The 22,768-nt window shown below is 40.7% G+C and overlaps 1 long non-coding RNA gene across 1 annotated transcript in view; it reads right to left on the minus strand.

Moving 5' to 3' along the window:
• LOC141374150 (uncharacterized) overlaps positions 1-714 on the minus strand; it is a 31,443-nt gene extending 30,729 nt beyond the window's left edge. Inside the window, exon 1 of the long non-coding RNA XR_012380791.1 lies at positions 599-714. This is a non-coding gene — a long non-coding RNA (uncharacterized lncRNA). The remainder of the gene's footprint in view (positions 1-598) is intronic.
• Positions 715-22,768: the final 22,054 nt, after the last annotated feature.

Here is a 22,768-nt window from a genome sequence, read left to right on the forward strand (position 1 = left end):
CTTGGCTCATGGAAGCATTGGGACCCACAAAACCTGCACTCAGGTCCCTTCAGGTAGCCACCAAGGCTACCACCATCCTTCATGCTCCCTGCATTGACCCTTGAAGTCTCACTGTGATGCTCACAGCTACTCTGCTAGAAAGAGGAAATATTCTTTCTGTGCATTTTGGTCCTGCCCCAAGCATGGCCCAAAGCCTTGCTGAACAGTGTTCCAGACACTCATAGAGATGTGTGAGAGCAGCTCTTGGGTTTTTACTTGTAGCTTCTCCTCTAGGACTCTCTTGGGAGCACCTGGAAGATGAAATGTACTATTCTCAAACCACTCCTGCTTCAGACTATTAAGACATTTTTCTTGGGCAGAATTTGTGTGCTGGACCTCTGTCCTTAGCACCAACTCCTTCCCAAGAGGACCTAACAGCCCCTCGAGCAAAGAGGTTCTGCCAGGTTCATGCCACGGATACTTTTTCTATGTGAGTAAATCCAAGTAGCAAAAAAAAAAAAAAAAAGATTACTCTTCAATCAGGACCCTTGAAACCGAGGTATGGTCAAATCATCTGCTTCCAACCCTGAGTTTACCATCACTCAACCCCAAAACATACAGGAAGTTGGCAAACTGGATTGGTTGACTTCCACAAGCACACCCAGCAGATTCTCTCCACATGAGGTAGATTGTTCAGGCATGAGTGGTCCCCGCTGCACCCTTGCTCCCTTCTCCAGACACACGATAGAATGTGCAGAAATTCGTGCCATGGGACAGCCTGCCCCAACCAGCAATTCTGTGTCACCTCCACTGATCTTCCAGGTCTGAAGTAAGCAAGGACACCTGTTTGTTCCTGTTTGGGGTGGCCCCTTCTTAGTGGTTGCTAAGGTACTTAGAACAAAAGCCAAGAAAAATGCAGCAATTGTGAGAATCTTTGCAATTCTAGAATCCCTGTGATATGCCTGAGTCGCTTACAGAAACCCATCATGATTTCTTCTCTGGGAACTTTACTTTTCTGAAAGACTATTTGACACTTGTCCCTTTGACAGCAACAAACACAAGGCTATTGTGGGCTCTGAAAGAACAAACTTCCTTTTGGAAACTGTTGCAGAAAAAGGACAAAATGAGACCAAAACAAATACAAATGGTAGCAAAAAAAAAAAAAATAACAAACCCAAAAACCAACCCCAACATTTTTTTCTCCCTACCCCCCCCCTTCCACCCCTCCACCCCTCCACCCAGCCTCAGGTTTAGCTTCTGCTGGAAGTACCTACTGCCAAAAATGTCAGTGCAATTAAGTTCCACTTAGCCTCACCCATGGCTTCTCCCTCATCTGGAACAACAATAACCTAACAAATGCTGAATACCCTCAAGACATATTCAATATTCTGTTTGTGTTTCTGCATTTATAGGACAAATGGAGAGAATATGACAGAGATCATGACAGTGAGAAATTAATACTACCTGACCAAGCACTGTTCTCGCAAAGTTTGACTTAGTCTGGGCAGAGTGAGAGAAAATTCAAGGGCACAGAGCAAATGGCAGAAGGCTGGCAGATGCCCTAGACTTTTGTATACATGTCTAGAGCTCATCAGTTCCCTAATATGAGGCAGGCACTGTGAAGTATTTACTTAGTTCCCTCCTTAATCCCCCCAGTCCTGACGTGGGTATTATCATCCCTACGTATAGCCCAGGAACCCAGGGGTCCTCAGTGACTCAACATGGCTTCCACAATCACAAAGAAAAATAACCCTGAGGTTCTGACCAAGTCCTTTGATCATGAGTGCATTAGTCAAAACTCAATTGTGAAAGACAGAAACCCAGCTCAAACTAGCTTGGGGGTAAGAGGGAGGAACTTTTAGATAATCTAACTAATTTCAGACATGGCTAGATGCATGGACTAAAAAAATGTCACATGGACTAACTCCATCTCTCCATTGATCTGTTTATCCCAGCAGCCTGCCACTGCTTCATTTTGTGTGTGTAAATTTTATTCTCTTCTTCTGTAGAATCTGCCTGGTAAAATCAAATGGGTCTAGCCAGCATTATATTTTATTTCATGATCCCAGGAGAAGAAAGAGACTGTCTTTTCCAGAATCCATAATTTCTCAGGGAAGACACTGGCTCTGTTCAGGTCGTCTCTCACTTATCCTTGAACCAATCACCACAGTAGGGTGGTTGAATCCCATGATTGACAGCCAACCAGGGCCATGCAGAGAGGGAAGTGGTAGCTCTTCGAAAGGAAGGTTCCTGGCCAAACAAGGCAGGTATCCATCAGAAACAGAATTTAATAGAACTAGTTGGGACTTAATTTAGATGCAATCCCTTATGAACTTGGGTCTACCAATTTTTACAGTGTTAATATCCTTTTGTTTTACATGTTCTCCATAATCTGTGATCTACGTATGGAAGTGGGATGCAATGACAAACTTGGAAATACCAATAAAGTTTGTGTGTGTTTAAAAATTAATGTAAGAGCCAATAATTAGTGGTTTTCTTTCTAGAACAAAAAGTTTGTTGTTAAAATAAAGTTAGTTGCTGGAATCTTTTAAAAACTGTTTTTTAAACAATACAGCATCACCTTGCAGTGTCCTTGCCAAAAATGTTTAACCCAGAATTAATCATGGAAAAAAAAAAAAGAATCAGACAACTGCAAAAAAAAATGGCTTGGGCTCTCTAAAAATGTCAATTTCATAAAAGACCGCCCCCCGAAGAAGAAGAAGGCTGAGGAGCCATGCCAGATCAGATTAAGGAGACCCAAGAGTCATGACAACTAAATATAGAGTGTGATCTTTGATTAGATCCTGGATTTAAAAAAAAAAAATTCTAAGTGGTATTACCAGGACGATTTAGGAAATTCAATACTAAGATCTATATATTAGATAATAATATTGTACTAACATTACATTTCCTTTTTTAAATTTTTATTGTTATGTTAATCACCATACATCACATCATTAGTTTTTGATGTAGTGTTCCATGATTCATTGTTTGGGTATAACACCCAGGGCTCCACGCAGAACGTGCCCTCTTTAATACCCATCACCAGGCTAACCCATCCCCCCCCCCCCCCCCCCCCCACAACCCCCCGTTTGTTTTTCAGAGTCCACCATCTCTCGTGGTTCGTCTCCCCCTCTGATTTCCTCCCCTTCATTCTTCCCCTCCTGCTATCTTCTTTTTTTTTTCTTAACATATATTGCATTATTTGTTTCAGAGGTACAGATCTGTGATTCAACAGTCTTGCACAATTCACAGCACTCACCATAGCACATACCCTCCCCAATGTCTATCACCCAGCCACCCCATCCCTCCCACCCCACCGCCACTCCAGCAACCCTCTGTTTCCTGAGATTAAGAATTCCTCATATCAGTGAGGTCATACTAACATTACATTTTCTGAGTGTGCCTGTTGTGTAGAAGAATGTCCTTGTTCTAAGAAGACAATCTGCCAAAGAATTTAGTTGATGAAAGTCAAGATGATGAAACTAATTTTCAAATGGTGTAGAAAAATAAATGTACCCATAGATCTGAAGAGAGAGAAAATGAGGCCAAATGTTAAGAATTAGCGAATCTAGGAGGAGGGTATATGGGTGTTCATTACATACTGTACTGCTCCTGTAATTTTTCTCTAGGTTTCAAAGTTTTCCAAATAAAATATTGATGGGAAGGGAAAAAAATTAAGGTACAGTCTCATAATAACCTAAAATTCAACTCTACCACTCATAATACAGAATGAGAATTCAAAAAAAAAAAAAGAAACCACCTCTGTCGTGTAAATAAGGGGTCATTATTGACAGGTTAATTAAACGAGGCGAGTTTTAACAGAGCTGCAAGATCCAAACCTGTTCAAGTCTGGGACGCTGCGGTTGGCGCCACCTGGCGGTAGTTGTCTGCTTCAGCTTAAGGATGCTGGTGTTCTAGGTCCTATCAGCAGTGATTCCAGGAAGCTCCAGGTAGTTGATTTCATTTCCTTGACCCGATTCGGGAGTTCGGCCAGGTGTATTCTGGGAACAAGGAGACCCATCCTTCCTTTTCCTACTTCCCGAGAAGAATTACCGGTTGAGGTGAAGGTGCTCTGTGTCTAGTCCACATGGGGAGTGCTGGCATCCAGAGGCTGCCTCTTGTGACAGTGGGTGGCAGGCAGGCTTAGCTGCTCTCTGTGACAGAGGTCCCTGGGTTCAGGAACCTAATGTCCGTCAGTTCAATGGGGAAGTATTTGGAAGAGTTTGATGCATTAAATAGTGGTCTTCATTCTAGAACAAAAATTATGTTATTAAAATAGAGTTGCTGGAATGTTTTAAAAACTGTTTTTTTTTTCACCCCCAGCTTTATTGAGATGTAATTGACATACACATTGTGTAAGTTTAAGGCATACAGTGTGTTAATTTGATACACTTATGTATTGCAAAATGGTTACCACCACCGGCTTAGCTAATACCTTCACCATGTCACGTAATTACCTTCTTTTTTTCTTTTTTTGTGGTGAGAACACTTAAGATCTACTCACGTAGCAACTTTCAAGTATGTAAAACAGTATTATTAAATATAATCACCATGCTGTTCATTGGATCCCCAGAACTTATTCATCTTATGACTAGAAGTTTGTGCCCTTTGACCAAAAACTCCCCACATCCCCTACCCCCAAGCTCCTGGTTACCACTGCTTTGCTGTCTGTTTCTATGAGTTCAGTTAAAAACCGTTTTTAAGGGAAATCAACAGAACAATGCAGTTTCAGGTTTCAAGGACCATGTTGTTTTAAAATAGTTTTCAATTTCATTTAAAATGTTTTCATCAGCTGTGCGCACATGTATGTAGGAATACCGACCTGTACACATGCATATATATGAGTACACACACTCACACACACACACACACACACAGAAGGTATTCTAGCTTGTTTTCTGAATGGAAAATTAGCCACATGGTAACACCTTTATGTGCCATAGCCCCACTACTTCATCTTCTTTTTTTTTTCAATGTTGTTAGTTCAAATAGTGTATATGGTGCAACTTATTTAATAGTTCTATTTGTTAATGATTTATAGCTTGCCTATTTTTAAAAAAAGATTTGATGTGGTTTATGATGCTGAATCCTATATAAAGCAAGACAAAAAAAATTATAAGGTTGAAAAACCATCAAGAGGAGAGATGCGCATGAGGTAAGTTAAACAGTCACAGTTTAGCTTTGGGTTTCTTGGGTAACAAAAGGAAACAAAATGGGCCATTGCTCCTGGAGCCTCACCAGGCCAGAAGGACTTGCAGGTGAGCAAGATAAATGGATGTCAATTCTTCACAAATTAATTTATAGATCAATGACAAAAATCCAACATGACTGTTTTTAGGGGGAGAAGACAAAAATATTTTCAAGTTCATGTGAAGCAATAGATAAAGGTGAATATAAAATATAAAATAACTTCCAAAAAGCAGTAGTAATGTTGGTGGCATAGAGTGAAGAGTCCTACAAAGTAGAAGATTCTAAAGCAATATTTGAAATAGTGTGGTACTCTTTCAAGATCAGACACATCATTGGACTGGAATAAAGTTAAAAGATGTAGACCCTATTGCATAGAAGAATTTAATATGTGATTTTTCACAAAGTATCACCAAATAATGCAGAAGAGAACAATAATTCAATTAATGGTATTGAAATAGCAATTTGGCAGAAAAATTATTTAGACCTTTATCTCACACATGCATCCCAATACATTTCAAATGGATTCAGTCTTTATATATAAAACTCAGACCATTTTTTTAAAAGCAGAAGAAAATAAAACAAATATTTATCAAACTTCTGGGGGGCAGTCCAAACTTGGGAGCGATTGAAAGAATCACAAGAGTGAGAGATTTCACTGCGCACAATTTAAAACTTCTTCACATAAAAAAAAAATATAAGACAAAAGACAAATAGACTGGAAAAACTATATATACAACAAGCAAAAAGGCAGGGGTTAATATTTTTCACCTTTATGTAATAAAATTTAAACAAATTAGCAAGAAGACCACTAAGATTGCTAAGGATAAAAATGAGCAGAGGACATTAATAGGAGAAATTCGTGGGGCGCCTGGGTGGCTCAGTCTGTTAAGCATCTGACTCTTGATTTCAACTCAGATTATGACCTCAAGGTGGTGAGATCAAGCCCCACGTCAGGCTCCCTGTTCCGGGGGACTCTGCTTGGGAATCTCCCCCTCTCTCTCCCACCCCTTCTGCACCTCCCCCGGCTCATGAACACTCATGATCTCTCTCTCTCAAAATAAATTTTAAAAATCTTTTAAAAAAATAGGAGAAATCACTCAGCCTCAAAAGAAATGAGAATGAAAAGAACAATAAACTTTGTTTTTTTCACTTATTAAGTGAGTAAAACTTTAAGGAAAAAAAGATTACTACCTAGACTTGGGGAAGGGAGAGAGTGCCGTGAAAGGTATGTTCTTATCCCTCTAATGGCGTTAGAAACCAAGAAAACTTGTTTCAAAAACAGTTGGTGATATGTATCAAGAAGCATAAGATCATTTTTTTAATATTGACCCGTAATCCTAAAAAAACTAAGGTGTTTCTGACAAGTAAAAACCTTTTTAGATTAGTTGCACTAAAGAATTCCTCATTTGTCTGCAGCCACGAGTAGATACTTTAAAGTGATGTGCAAACTTTTTAGATATCTAGGAAAAAATTCCTGCTGCCAGTACTTCTGTTGCCCATGGCAAGACATCTTTATTCTCCCTATGAATGCATTCTCAGAAGTATTGTAAGCCTGATGGGAAGTTAAAGTAACAAGTAAATCTCAGGGTGGCTTAGAGTTCTTTGTTCTCTTATAATGTGACCGGTCTTTCATCTAGCAAATATTTATTGAGCACAATCTGTACACACACCACTAGGAGGGCTACATAAATTAATATGACCCAATCCTTGTCCCCAGGAAGTTTAGAGCCTAGTAGAAGAGTGTATAAGTCATGTTTAGGAGCATCCAAGCAAAATTCCGAAGTAGAAAAGAAGAAATCACTATTAGAAGTACTAAATGTGGGGCACCTGGGTGGCTCAGTCGTTAAGCATCTGCCTTCGGCTCAGGTCATGATCCCAGGGTCCTGGGATCGAGCCCCGCATCAGGCTCCCTGCTCTGCGGGAGGCCTGCTTCTCCCTCTCCCACTCCCCCTGCTGTGTTCCCTCTCTCGCTGTGTCTCTCTCTGTCAAATAAATAAAATCTTTATTTGTAAATAAGCATCCTGAGGTGAACATTCTCAGAGGCTCAGATATAGTGAGCAAAGGATGAGCCATTGACAAAACACTCTTGACGGTTCCAACAGAGAAGCAAGAGAGGTGGAAAGATCCAGAGACACACCAAGCTGCTCCTTCCTGGATTTGCTATGGGGTATCTATTCTGGCCTGAACAGAAATGTGCTGCTAACATTTGAATCTACAAGAACCAGGGTCTGCAAATATACATTCAAGGTCTCACCAGCCCTGGTCCAAAGTACAGTGTCTTCTTTCTCTTGTAAATTCTTCTTCATTCCCAATTGAGAAATTTGCTAAACTTCTTCCTTCCATACAGAACCACATTCTGCCTTTACCTATGTATTTGTGTATATTTTTATGTGTCAGGAGGTATCTAGCATATAGTAAGCACTAAAAAAACAGTTGTGTATGGTTATTCTGGGCAAGCTGCACTGAAGAAGTGGAACTTAAGCTGATTTTTAAGTAAAGAAGGTCATATATAAGCCTATTTTATACAAATTGGTTTTTCCCAATAAGCCTAATACTTTACCTTAGTTTTCATTTCTGATGCTCTTTCTTAGAACCACTGCATACTTGGTACATATTGATTTTATTTTTGCTCCCAGAGACTTAAGCAGTGAATAGAGGTTAATTTGTTATCTGGTCCATTGATTTTTGTCCTAAGAGAATGGGTTTCATTTTCAGCATTTCCATCTATTAATTGCTACTTGTACCATTAGTGGATTCTCCAAGCTGACTTCTGTTGATATCTAATGTATTTTCTGAGTCACGCAATATTCCTGTGGTTATTGTAGTGCTTGGTCATGATGATTTCATTCTTATTTCCAGACTCTCTAGAATGTTGCAGATATGTAGAAGGTCCCCAATAAATAGTAACCTTATTCTTTGTTCAGGCTCTGAGCAAGTTGGGAAATAAAACAATGAGTAAAGATAGAAACCAAAATATTGACCTTATTCATAATAGAAACGCGATGGGAAGGTAACATTTATGGTATCTAGTGGGCCCGTGGCCTGGATTAAATGATTTCAAGCACCAAATTCCAGGCAGAAATGAACCAGAAAAAACCTCCACTTTCACCCACCCCCTGCCTACCCCATAGCTCCTGCACTGCAGTACAGAGTGGAACTTTGCTCTGGGAGGCAAACTCCCTCCCAAGAGGAATGAGGGGGGAATTCTTCCTAAGTTTACCAATCAGGTAAGTTGCTACCTCCCCAGTGTGGAGTGGGGAAAGGGAGAGAGGCTGGGTGTTAAGTGACTGAGTGCCTTTCATGGGAAAGAAACATCAGGAGATGAGAAAAAAGAGGTCCCCACTAAAAAGATGCATATTGAGAAGCAGTAAGAGGGACTAGAAATAAAAATATTTGGCATGAGTCCATATTTTGCCTGTTTTCCAGCCATAGAGACCTGAGTAAATGGCATCTCCCTGAGCCTGTTTTTTCACCTGGAAAATGGAGATAACATCTGTTCTTCTTATCCTTCCAAGTGTTTGTAAGCTGACATAAAGTAATGCAACATAAGAGACTCTCAGCATGACAGTATGATATTAGCAGAGAAAAACATATACAAACTCCTAACTGAAAAATCACAGGATCAAGAGTTTGATCTCATAGCGGATGGTTTCCTTCTCTCAACTTTTAGGCAACATGCCACTATTTGTAGACTTGTTTCTTAAAATGCTCCCAAATTCCTTCCTCTCCCTCCTTTGTGTTTCTCGTTGTAATTTTAAGGTGACAAGAGATTCCCCCAGGGGCCTCGGGGACGTTTCTAACTTCGGCCCCCCAGCTCACTCCCTGAGCTGTGTTAGGACCCTGCTTTCCCACAGGGTACAGGAGAAAGCTCCCGGTTCTCTAAATGAAGCAAATGACTCACTCCTCGGAGGCCTGGTATACCTGATGCTTCACAATAGCTTGACTCTTCGCCATTGATGGTCAGGGACTCCAAGGTGAATCTGCTCCTTCCCCAACGTCACAGGCTCCGGAAGCCTCAGCAGCAACTCTTCAGTTGCCAAGCCAGAAAAATCTGGGCTTCATTCCTGGCTCCTCCAGCACCCTACACTTCCCATGTGAAAATAATCGTTAGCCTGTCTTGATAGTCTCTATAAATTAGGTGCCCTTTTAAATGCTTTATGTGTCTTGTCTCTTTTAATGCTCAGTATGGTCTCGTGAGGTAGGCCCCAGCTTTTCTCCCCATTTCACAGGTGAGGAAGTTAAGGCCCAGAGGGGTAAAACAACTTATGTAGGTCCCACAGCTAGTAAGTGGTCTTCCTGGCATTAGAACTTCCATATTCTATTAGTTACCATGTCCTGTATATGCGTTCTCCTGTTTTTCAAAATCTGTTGCCATCTTTTCTATCCTATCATCTTTGTTAAATTGGGGTCTTCATCATCTATTTTCCAGATTGTTGCAGCTTGTAACTGAGATGCCTTTCCCTCTCTCGTTGGCCCCTGCCCACCTCTTCAAATGTATTTCCTCCAACTCTGCTTATCTGTGTCCTCCTCTTGTCCCGAGTGTTTTCAGTTCCCAGAGTATAATGTGTTGTTTCAAGTTTGCATGGTTTGCCACTTTTTCCAGTATTTCTACTTGGCAAACACCTGCTCAATCTTCAAGACCCAGTTCATGTGTCTTCTCTTCAAAGGCTTCTCAGCCATCCCAAGCACATTTGACCCATCCCTTCTTTACATTTTATAAGTCTTTGTGTATTTAAATATTTCTTTCCCTTTTTGTCCTCCCAAATCAACATGATCTCCGTGATGACGGTGTCAATTGATGATAATAGTAATACGGGAAGCTCCAATTTATTAGATGTTTACCATGTTACCAGAGGCACTTTATAATCTTCAACTCTACTCTTTACAACTGCTTTGCATGGTATATACTATGATCCCCATTTTACAGATGCAAAACTAAGACTTACTGGTCTCTGTATAACTACACTTAGTACACTTCTGGGTAGAGGAATTCAATAATTGTTGACTTCAAAATATAAATAAAGGACTTCATAATCCTCAATTATTTATCTTTGGAAAAATATTGCACTTAAATACACATAACTCCAACACAGACAGATCTTCAGATTTATATAGAAATGTCCTATAGCTATAATCTGTTCATAAATTTTTTCATTGTGTCCTATTTAACTCTATCCAAACACATTTCATATATTTTTCAGCCTTATCTTTTCTTATACTTTTTGATTTTTAAAAATCAAATTAATTTATTTCCAGTCATAATGGAGAAGTAAGAGCACATGGAATCTCCTTTCCAGCCCAGATACATCAAAATGATATCTTATATATTTTTACATTTAAAAATACAGTCACGATTAAAAATAAAGTTTCTGTGGAACAGGAACAGAGTCATCCACAGTAATGAGTGAGAACCGAGGCTACAAACTTACAAATGAATCAGGGATCCAAACCCATGAAAGATAGCCAACAAACCAAATAAATAAGAAAGTGTATACTCAAAGAAATAGATATACAGCAACCCTCAAGGGACTTTTAATTATATTTAAAATCTTGAAAGAGATAAAGGATGGGGGTTATAATCAAGAGCAAAGAACTATGAAAAACCACCAATTAAAAAAATTCTGGAAAATATAAAGGTAGTCATTGACACAAGAAGTAAAATAGTTTACTGGATTCAGTTAAAAAAATCAGTGATTAAAAGTGAGGACATCATTCAAAATACAGCACAGAGAGATAAAGTGACAGGAAATTAAAAGTAAAATAAAGAGACCTGATGCACAAACTGTAAGGCTCTGACATAAGTCTGCTGAATAAAAAGGCCTATCAAAGGTAAATAAAAATGTATATCAAGGCATATCAAGCAGGACAACTTTTTAAAAAACTTCCACTCTTAAATACCATGTAGAAGCATAATTGCAGAACACCAAAAAAGAAAATTCTTAAAAACCACTGTAGAAAAACTACAAAGAATGATAATTGGACCAATATAAAACTTCTAATCAGCAGAAACATGCAAGAATAAATGGAGCTCCGTCTCCAGAGTGCCAAGGAAAAGCAACACTCAATCTAGAATTCTATACCCAACTAAAACAACATTTAGCTCACTTGAAGTTTGTATCATGTGAAAGTATTCCTCATTCCCAAAAGTAAGTATAATAAAAAAATTTTTAAGAGAAAATGAAATAGATATTTTCAGGCAAAGACTAGTTTATTATTCAAAGATCTTCCTTGACAAAATTTAAAAAAAGAAGAAAAAAATCAACAACAATAAAAAAAAGAAGAAAAATCCCAAGTAATAAATCCACAAGTAAGGTGAGGAATACAGTTATTGCCTATAAAATAGAAATAGTTATTGGCAGCAAAAATAGAAGTAATAATTATTTTTTCTTATTTAGAGACAAGATGGAACCTAAAATTCTAGATAATAATGTGAAAAATAACAATGGGTGGGGCTAGGAGGGAAAATAAACATAGCTAATTCCTTGTTTTCTTTGAAAGTTATATTTTGCCCTTGTGTTCAAATGTTTAATGTAACCAGTAAAAGAATAAAACCAGAATGTTCACAAACTGGTACAAACCAGGAGGGGAAAAGAGAGCTGAAGGCAGGAAAGGAGAAAAAGGAAATAGGAGAGAAAGTATGAAAATAGAAACTCAGAGTAAAATAGCAGATATAGTCCAAATATATCAGCAATCACACTAATGTAGATGGATGAAATTCACATCATAAAGAAACTCCTAGATCAACTGGAACAAGAAAAATAGGTTATCTGTGTATGACACAGTTGAGTGGAAACTTTTCATTTCCTCTGAGCTGAGTGTGTGTGTTGTGGGGGGAGAGAGGATGCTAATTCAGTCTATGGGCTCTTTGTAAAAGATTTTGGTGGCACTTCAAAGTTCTGTGGGCCCAGTAGCACAATTTTAACTTTTGCCTATATTCTTTTACAAGGTGTAATTCAGTTAAATACATGTTTTCATTGAAAGTTCACCTGAAAAGTGCAGAATACCGAACGTGAAGCAGATCAAAGTGAATTTTCAAAAAGGTGATGTCTATGAGAGTGATTAAGAGACACCCCCAAATATCAGCTGGTTTATTCACCGTATGAGAAATAGGTCAACAGTTCCACATTATTCTAAATACAGCCATTAAAATTCCAAGGAGGGAAAATTTCACATATTACCGTTATTCACTGGATAATTGTAGCCAGACGATCATTCTTCCCTGGAGCCTGTATAAATCAATTGTAACAAACTGTGCAATTACCACCCTTGCAACTGACGGCTTTGTGGCAGATTTAAATTCCATTTTGCAAGTCTGCCAAAAACTCTCCTTTGCCTCCTGAGCTCAAAAGCCAGAAAGCAGCTGAAAAATGGTCACTGCTTTGTTCTTGAATGGAGCTAATTACAGAGATGTCTGCAGAGGGATGGGCGCTCTGCAGTCAGTGTGTAAATAGAGACAATTAGAGCTCATTTCAAGCAGACATCACTTCTAAAAAAAGAAACAGAACTTCAGATTTTAATTACTCTCATAGGAATTGTTACATTACACAGAACCTGACCATTTTTTCCCCCTCACAATTTAGTTCAACTATCATGACAATTCTGTCATAAGAATGCTCTAATTTTAACATTTCTACAGATGGGTTGGTAAGAATGTGAGGTTTATTCCTCCCTTCTTTCCTCACTAGATTTATTTTAATCCTACATCACAGTCAGTTTTAAATAATTTGCATAGTATTGAAATATGTATTTCGATCCTACACCTTTTCAGAGTCGTTATTTTTTAATTTTTAAAATTCAACTAATCGACCATTTATTAAACCCTATGTGTGTTTTCCAAGCATTGCACTCAATGCTTTGGAAACATTTTCTGGCTTAATCCTCATATCTACCTTATAAGTGTTATTCTCATTTTATTTTTTTAAAAGATTTTATTTATTTATTTGAGAGAGAAAGAATGTGCACAAGTGGGGGCCAAGGGGGCACAGGAAGAAGCAGACTCCCTGCTGAGCAGGGAGCCGGACGTGGGGCTCGATCCCAGGACCCTGGGATCATGACCTGAGCCAAAGGCAGATGTTTAACTGACTAAGCCACCTAGGTGTCCCATATTCTCATTTTATAATTGAGGCAATTGAGGTGTGGTACGTGAACAAGTTCACACAGCTGGTAATTGGCTGAGCTGTGATTCAAATCTAGCTTCCAGGGTCCTTTCCTGCCAGCAAAATTTAGAAAGCAGTACCAAACAGTGTCTGCCCCCAGGGAACTTGGCTAGGAAGTCTTAAGATAGTATCGGGTGGTTTAGGAACTGCTGTAGGTAATTTTGGCCCTGTGTGTTCGTGTGTGTGTGTCCTTCTGTGTGTGTGTGTCCTCGTGTGTGTGTGTGTGCGTGTGTCCTGTGTGTGTGTGTCCTTCTCTGTGTGTGTGTGCATGTGTGTCCTGTGTGTGTGTGTCCTTCTGTGTGTGTGTGTGTCCTTCTGTGTGTGTGTGTGTGTGTCCTTCTGTGTGTGTGTGTGTGTGTCCTGTGTGTGTGTGTCCTTCTGTGTGCGTGTCCTTCTGGAGTATGAGGGATTATGGAGGCCAGGACTGGGGGGGATGGTGTTGACAGATGAGGTAGACTGTGCTCTTGGCAATTTTTAGGTTGTGGTCCAAGATCAAACGATTGACCTTTCTTTAAGAACCGTTAAGTTTATAGAGAGGACTGCTTTGAGATGCTCATTCTTTTTCTCATTTACTTGTATTCTGTGTCTGTGTTCTAAGCCCCCATGTGCATTATCTCACTGATTTTCTTCTCTCTATCCTAAGAGTATTTATTATCCACATTACACAAGTTAGTGAATCTTTTTTTTAGTGATTTGCTATATATCGTTTTAGACTCTGTTTTATTTTATTCGCAGAGTGACCCAACTCTGCTCAGATGGAAAAGCACCTGTCTTCCTCGAATGATTCATTTGGTGGGAACAACAAAACCATGTGCCAAAAAAACCCCCCAAAAAACAAAAACAAAACAACAACAAAAATATCATGTGCCAGAATGTTCTCTAACCCACAAAATCCCTCTATCGAAAAGAAAAAAATTTATCATTTTATTATTGTTCATTGAAAATTAATCAGTGTTTCTTTTTCTTTTTTATAGCCAGACTCTGTTTAGCCTCACCTCAAATTCTGTGTAGCATGTTGGCTTGAGATTTTAAAATAAAATGGGATACAAGGAGGGGTGGGAGGTGATAAAGAAAAAAACAGAGGCAGGGCGGTTATATTGACAATTTAATTGTGATCTCAGTCTATCTCTCTCTCTTTTTGTATCTATGTCTTTTTCTGGAAGGACAGGATTGCAGGTCAAGTTCCCCAGGGAAATCGACCCTGAGGTGGAGATTTGATTGCATCATGTTTATCGGGCAGTGCTCTCAGGTCAGCACCTGTAAGGGAAGGAAGCACAACTGGGCAGAAGTAGTAGCTGGACTGTGATGATGTCACAACTGACATCCCAGCTGATCCCACAGGCAGCTCTAGAGTCTGGATGGTCCTTCAGAAGGGTCCCAAATTAAGGAAAGAGGGACGAGCCCTTCTGCACGTGTCAGTCGGTCACTGACTGCAGGCTGCCCCTATAGGTGAAGTGGATCTACGCAAACAAAGGCAGTTGGGAATTGAGGAACTTCAAAACTCAACTGGGAGTCAGATGGTGAACCTGCCAGCACTCTGGGCGTCTGGAAGAGTGAGTGCTCCAGTCCCAAAAGGCAGAGGTGAATCTGGGTGGCATTTACCACAGCATTCGCGGAGATTTTGGGGGATTTTCTTAATTATGAAATACTTCAGATATACAAATGGAGAATAATATAACAAACACCTCCATGCCCATAATCCAGTTTTAAAAAAAGAGAACATTACAAATTCAGCTGAATTATACCCAGTGTACTTTTACCCAATCCCATTTCCTTCCCTCCATCAAGAAGTAATCACCATTCTAAGCTTGACGTTTCTCTTTTTCAAGTAAGGTGACCAATTGTCTTGATTTGCCTGGAACTTGGGGCCTGCAAGTAGGGGAGGGTCCCAAAATATGAAACTTTCAGTAATAAAAAAGTAAAAGTTGCAGACAAACCAGGATGGTTGGTCCTATTTTCTACTTTTCAGAACTATTTTCTACTTTTTCTACATATGTATCAATTCACAAATCATGTGTTATATTCCATGTTTAAACTTTATGTAAATGGGATCATGTTGCCTTATCACTCTACAACTTGTTTTTTTAAAAGCTAAATATAACATTTGTGAGATTGAGTCATGTGAATAATTATAGCTCAAGTTCATTCATTTTCACAGCTCCAGAAGATTCCACTGCTTGGATATGCCACAATTTATTTCTCCACTCTGCTGTTGATGGGACATTTTGGTTGTTTTTGGTTGTTCCTTTCAAACCATGCTGCAAGTGGCATTACTGTATGATCTTCATGCGCATGTTGTTTTTCCATGTAGGGGTAGAACTGCTAGCCTGTCTTGCAAGCACACCTTCACCTTACTAATAACCAGAAAATTGCTCTCTGAAGTGATTGTACTAATCTTCCTCCCCATTAGCCAAGTTTGAGGGTTGCTATTGCTGCCAGTCTTTACCAAAGTTTGCTATTATCCAATTTTGAAAATATTGAAATCGAAGAGATCTAAGATTCTTGTTTTCTTTTTAAAAAATCTGCATTGTTCCCTACTGATTTTTAGGTATGTTAAAATGTAAATATTCACCAGATTTTTATTCTGTAGGACAATGATTTTGTTCTTACTTTGTACTTGAGGCCATACTCTAGGTCCAATTTGAGGTGAGGCTAAACAGAGTCTGGCTATAAAAAAGAATACCTAGAAACCATCACAATGCTTGTCACATAGCAATCACTCAGTGCATACTTGTTGACTTAATGATCAAATTCATTGAGTGTTCTATTTCTTGATAATGTTATATTTCTTAAATATCTATGGAGAATCTTAGTAGTCATTAATTCACTCAACAAATGTTTATCAACTACCTACCATGTTCCAAGTGTGGGAATATAGTAGTGAATAAAAAAAACAAAAACCCTTGCCCTTGTGAAACCATACTCTAGTGTCATGTACTTCACTCTAAGCTGCAGTAGATGAAGAGACAGCAATCAGTTAGGCACAAAGTGACCCGAGAAGGCTGCACGAGGGAGATGAAGCTTAAGCTAGCTTGGAGGATGGTGCACTGAAGATCTCAAGGGAAAATGCCAGGCACTGAGGTGGGGAAGGGAATGGAATGTGGTGTAACATGAAAAGAGGTGAGCGGAGGGATTCAAAGTGGGAACCAACAAAGGCCCTGGAAGGCAATTTTTAAGTTCATATTTCTGGAGTAAAAAACACTGACTCAAAGTTTTGGAGCAAAGAAGCAACATGGCAAAAGATCTGTTCAGGGCAGATAGGTCTGGTTGTTTAGTGTGAAAAGTCTGAAACCTGGGGATTGAATAAGGCTGCTGCAAAAAGCCAGAAACCTGGGAGACTTCTAGACTCTCCACCCCACCCCCCCCCCCCCCCCCCCCCCACACACCTGCATCCAGGGAGTAGCCAAGTTCCTTCAATCCTGTCTCTTTAGTAGCTTCTGGAGTCACAATGCTGGTGGATGGTTTCCCTAAAAGGCAAACCCAATCATGTCACTGCTGTTTCACATCTATCAACTGCCCCATACCCCTTATGATAAAATCCAAGCTCTAAAACATGGTCCACAAGGCTCCGTGTGACCTAGCTTTGTGTACCTGTTCCCATGCCCTCAGAGCTCTGTGTTACAAACTCTGAATGATGTTTCACATTTCCATAACTCGGCATCCTGCCACTCTTTGTACTCAAAACATGTTTCCCCGAGTATTTGGAAACTTGTTCTCCCTCCAAGTTCCAGCTGCTGCATTAGTTTCTTAAAGGAGCCTTCTCTGGACACTCATTCCCAATGAACACCTTCATACACTCATCACATTGTGTTTGCAGTTATAAGTTTGTCTTCTCTGCTAAAGAGGGAGCTTTTTGACAGCACAATCGGGGCCAAACCATGGACACAGCCTACGTCCATTAGATGCGAGCTCCACGAAGAGTCCACCCCATATCTCTTTTGTTCACCATTATCCAAGGATGAATGCATATAGACAATTAATCAATCTTTGTTGGATTCATGGAAGATAGAGTACTTAATAAACATTGAATGGATGAATTGCAAGTGTTATGTCGTGGGAGGGGAATTGAACTAAATTTTCCAAACACCTAGGGATTCATACTTTTTTATGTATTGCCTGTTGATTAAAAATTGTAAAGCTAGCCATCTGTAGAAACTTAGTTTATATGATAGGATGTCCCCTTGGTGACATGCCTTATGTTGTATGGCTCACAATCAGGCATTTAGGTGGTGCATCTGTGTTGTGGAAGATGGCCATGATAAACTTATTATTAAATAGCAAAAATCTTCAGTTTGTGATTAAAGAAATGGAAATGTCAAGGGGCTTAAGAACTAACTCAATCTCACCCCACAAAAACGCACAATCTCCCTCTCCCCAGGAGGCATTTTCCTTTTCAGTCCACACTTTATTTATTCACAGTCCGCCAATATCATTGCAAATGAGCTCAAACCATTTAACTTCAAAGCCAGCCAGAGGCTATGACCTTGAGATTTAAAACCACAAAGGAGTACAAAGTGAACAACCATTTTTATGTACTTTCTGGTTGACCACAGATCTCTTTTCAGACCAAATGTCATTACATGGAGGGCACTCCTGCGACTTCAGAAGAGAGATATTAGAATCACCCAACAAAGGACTCTGGTTGGCATACTGAAAAACCCCAGCACAAGGCCCAGCTCACAGCAGGTCCTCGCTTGAATGAACGAACGAGTGCCCATTCCTAATTTCTCTTATAAGTATCAAAGATGGCAACTATACAAAAATTAGGAAAAAAGCAACTCTACTATATTTGTAATCTTTATTCTTGAAGATTGTTTCACTTTGTACCTTGTTTTTGCTGAAAAGAGTCCAAGCATTTCCTTCCTGTTTCTGACATTTTTATAGCTGTAAATAAATTATCTTAACTCTTTCTTTTCCTTCAGTAACTTCCCTTTTGCTTCCAAACAAAGACCAAATTCTTGAGCCAGGCCTCAAGGCTTTACAGTGGGCATCCCCTTCCCCCACTGTTCCTCTGAAATCACCTTGCATTGCAGCCATACATGTTCTAGAATTTCCCGCCTGTGCCTTGGCTCACACAGATGCTCCAACTGGAATGGCCTTTCATGCTGGCTGCAGCAGAGGGTAGCAGGATTCAGAGCTTCAGCTATGGTTCAAGACAGGCTCCACCACCTACTGTTGTATGACTTTGAGTGAGTTACTTGTGCTGGTGGTCCACCTGTTTGGTCTTAGACACACCCTTTTCCCTTCCCCTGCTCCCCTCTGAGCCCTACAGGCTGTGTTTCCTGGACTCCAGGGTCAGCCAAACTGAGGCACCAGTGGCCCACCAGTGGACAGGAAAAGGAAGAAGCTGGAATGTTTCTAGTCTCCAGCAGTAGCAGCATCTCCTCCTTGACTCCAGCTACCGCCAGACAGGCCTGCTGTGATTTCCGCTTCCTGGGGGGAAAGAGAGGGAAGCAATCCCAAGGATCTCACTTGAGCCCTGCATTCAGCTATGCCTGAAGCAGTAGGATGTAACCTCCGCAATTCTCATTTATGTGAGCCAATGCATTCTCTTTTAAAACTTAAGCCATTTTGACTTGGGTTTTTTTTTTTTCACCATAAGGAGCAAATAGTATTTATTAATTTAACCCCTAAGTAAGAATAACTTCTCACTTATCAAGTACATGAGAGAAAAACTATTCTTAAATCACTAGGATGCAGGGTAGAAAATACTACTTGGTGTAGGAAAGATGTGAGTTCAGAAGTGGGAGAGTGACTTCCATCATGACCTGTGGGGGGGGGTGGGGGGATGGAGCCAAGGCATTCAGGTTGAAATGGGAAGCCAAGGAAGGGTTTTGAACAGTGGTATGTCATGATTTAAGCTGAGCTGTAGGCAGATTACTATGGGCACAGTGTGGCCTGCAGAGCCACTGCATTGTACAACTCGAGGGAGTGCCATTTACCTAGAATGGTGTTCCCTGGAGTTGTACCATGTGCAGCCTTGAGTCATGGAGAGAAGCTGCAAATACGGCCAAAGAGCTTCTGTCCTCCAGTAGAGAGGTGCCAGGAACTTGGGCAGTAATAGAAAGCAGGGGATGGATTTTAGACACACTCTAAAATAATTTGAAAGTTTCAACGTGGGGAAAGGAAGAGGTGTCAACAGAAAGAGGGGAGTTGGGAGGAAGAGTAGATTTGGTGGAGACAGAAAGTTCCTTTTCAGACGAGAGATTTTAAGGCGATAATAGGAGGAGGTTGGTGGCTGCTGACAATGGGGCTTGGGGAAATAGGGCTGAGAATACAGATCTGGAAATTATTCACACAGAGATGGTACTGGAAAGCACAGTTCGGAAGAAATTGCCAAGAGAGAACATATGTGTTAGGAGAGGGCCAAGGAATGTTCCTTAGGGAGCAGCTACATGGAAAGGGCAAAGAGGGAACATGAGTCAGAAAACTGGACTGATGAGGGAAGAATCAGAGAATCGTGAGAAAACTCAGAATCATGTCAGGAGGACCAAGGACATGTTTCAGAAAGAAGGGGCTGGCCATTTCCACACCCCCTTTTCCCTCTACAGTAATTGCTGAAGTGTTTGTCAAGGGGCATGTGGGTGGCTCAGTCGGTGAAGCGCCCGACGCTTGATTTGGGCTCAGATCACGATCTCAGGGTTGTAAGATCAAGCCCCATGTCCGGCTACTTGCTGGGTTTGAAGCCTGCTTGAGATTCTTCTTTTCCCTCTCCCTCTGCCCCTCCCCCTTCTCTTCCTCTCTCCCTCTCTAAAAGAAATAATAAAATAAAATTGAAGGGTTTGATGAAGCTTTCATCAGCCTGGGTCTCTGAGCAACTACAGTGAGCAGAGCCCCAGATGACCCAGATGGACATCTAGCTTGAGCAAGAAGTAACCTTTGCTGCTAAAAGCCAAGAAGAGTGTTTTATTGTTTCGGCAGCAAAGCCCAGCTCATCCTGACCAACACATGGTTGCCACTTGGGGATGAGGGAATGGGTAGAAAAAGCATAATCAGAGATCATAGCATGTTTGCAGGATTAGGGGGGAAACTGGCAAAAGAAACTGAATATGTAAGAGAGGGTAGAGTTGGTTGGTCTTGGCTCTGGGGGAGGGTCAAGGGCTGTGTTACAGCTGTGCACACCAGCATACCACAGCGCAGGTTTCCTGGATATGTGGCCAACACACCAGGTCTTCCCAGGATGCCACTGGGTCCCGTGTAGCTATAGGCCAGCAGGGAAGATGCAGCAAAAGCTCAGAAGGTGTTGTTCTGTGATATACAGCAAGAGCAGGTTTCCTCTGTCATCTGCTAGGGCAAGGCACTGAGATGTCCAATCCCAGGAAGCATCTCGGAACTCCCTGGACATGAGAGAGGCAGCTGGAAGGTGACCAACCTTCTCCATGCAGCCACGTGGAGAGCTCATCTCTGTTCTGTGGAGCACTTAAGACCGAGATGGAGCTTAGTGGAGGCGGTAGGAAGGAATCAAGCACAGGAAATACTCTATAGTATTTCCTATAAATACTATAGAAGAGAAGCAGCCTTGTGTTAAAGAACTGTGTTTCTTGATTTTAAGTAATGGCTTACCCAGAAAAAGCTCAGGTCCCTTTCTGTTTCCAATCCCTTGTTTAGACTTGATTCTTACTGCTCAATAACAGTTGATGGTGAATGACCCTTGTTCTTGAGGCTCAGGTACAAATACCAAATTTCCATTTTCTTTTATAGGCTCCCAGGCTGAAGCAATAAGAGAAGACAAGCTGTTCTCATCAAGGTATTTTATCCCATGGGTAAAATAAATCACAAGGAAAGAATTGGGTGAACTATAATAAAAAAAAAAAAAATCCCACTTTTTTTTTAAGTCACTTGAATGAAGATTGTCATCTTCTGAAAAGCAGTGGCCAGTCTTGTCACTGTATCCGCAGCACACAGCTTAGTGTCTGGCACAGAGTCGGCACTCAGAAAAACCGTTTGCTCCCTGAACAAATGAACGAATGAGTGTTTTGCTGCATTGTGGTTGCGTAAATTGCTTTAGAAAAAAATCACAATTACAGGTAATACAAGGGATCTGCTGGGCTGGACCCATGCATCTAGGACGATTGAACTATAATTCATAGACCCGAGGGACAATCTCTGCCATTTTGACTTCACTCTGCTGCTCAGAGCTTGGCTTTAATTGTGCAGCTAACAGACTCGACCAGCAACAAACTCCCTGGCCTGAGTTTCCCCATCTGTTCAGTGTGAGGACTGAAGTAGTTAGCAGCAGGACCCTTGTTAATCTCTGTTACACTCTGACTGTTTTCTCACATCCCTGAAAATATGCATTTTTAAACAAAAGCCTGTCTAGTAAGTTGGGAAGTTTCTAACATTTTTCTTCTGTGAAACTGTAGCAATCTGTAGTTAATGTAATGAGAGAAATCCATAACTTCAAGGCCCCTTAATCCTGCCCTCTTTCCCTCTCCTCTCCCAAAATGAGCAGGTCGTCTGCAGACTTCTTCAAACTCCACCCTGACATTTTCTCTGGAAGACACTCCTTTCACAGTAGGTGGGTCCACAACATTAAGCCAGAGGTTCCCTTTACACACGCTGATGCTTATTTCCCTCAGTAAAAGGGTATTTCCTTCCTTCTTTCCCTCCTTCCCTCCTTCCCTCCTTCCACAAGCATTTAGGCATTAAATACAGGCACTAAATGCAGGAGATGCAACTATGAACAAGTGAGACATGGAATTCCCATCCTAAGTTTGGTCAGGGATTTAGATAAGTAAGCAGGAGATCGTTGTTTGGTGCAATGTAATGACAGGAAAAATGTGAGTTGGGAAGAAAGTACGCTGGAGGCCTCCAACCCAGGCTTGGAGGGTCTGGGTTTCTGAGTGAGTGATGCTTACCCTGTGCTGTGAAGGTGAACTGTGAGCCAGGTGAGGGGCTGGGTTGAGGGAAGGAGTGGATAGTCAAAGGAATAGCATCTCCCCTCTCTGAAGACACCGAACTATGCTCCCTTCTTCACTTGCTCTGATCTCAAAGGCTGTAATTTCCAGGAGTATTGACTTTTTTTAACCTCTAGGGAGACTTGGGACTTCATGGACTTCAAAAACATTTTTGCTGATGCCTACAGTAAATGGAAACTACTGCATTTTGCTGTTTAAAGGCACTTGCCTTCCAAGGATGTAGAGAAATAGGAGCTCTGGTGTGCCGTTGGTGGGGAGGCGAACTGGTGCAGCCACTGTGGAAAACAGTATGGAGGTGACTCAAAAAATTAAAAATAGAACTATCCTGTGACCCCCTAATCACACTACTATTTACCCAAACGAATTCAAAGGGATACATGTACCCCTACGTTTACTGCAGCATTATTTACAGTAGCCAAATTATAGAGCTAATCCAAGTGTCCATTGATAGACGAATGGATAAAGAAGACGTGATACACACACACACACACACACACACACACACACACACACACACACACA

This window comes from Callorhinus ursinus, unplaced genomic scaffold (assembly GCF_003265705.2).
Source record: "Callorhinus ursinus isolate GAN/ISIS: 27379988/994484 unplaced genomic scaffold, GSC_fseal_2.0 scaffold14, whole genome shotgun sequence".
Taxonomy (NCBI): domain Eukaryota; kingdom Metazoa; phylum Chordata; class Mammalia; order Carnivora; family Otariidae; genus Callorhinus; species Callorhinus ursinus.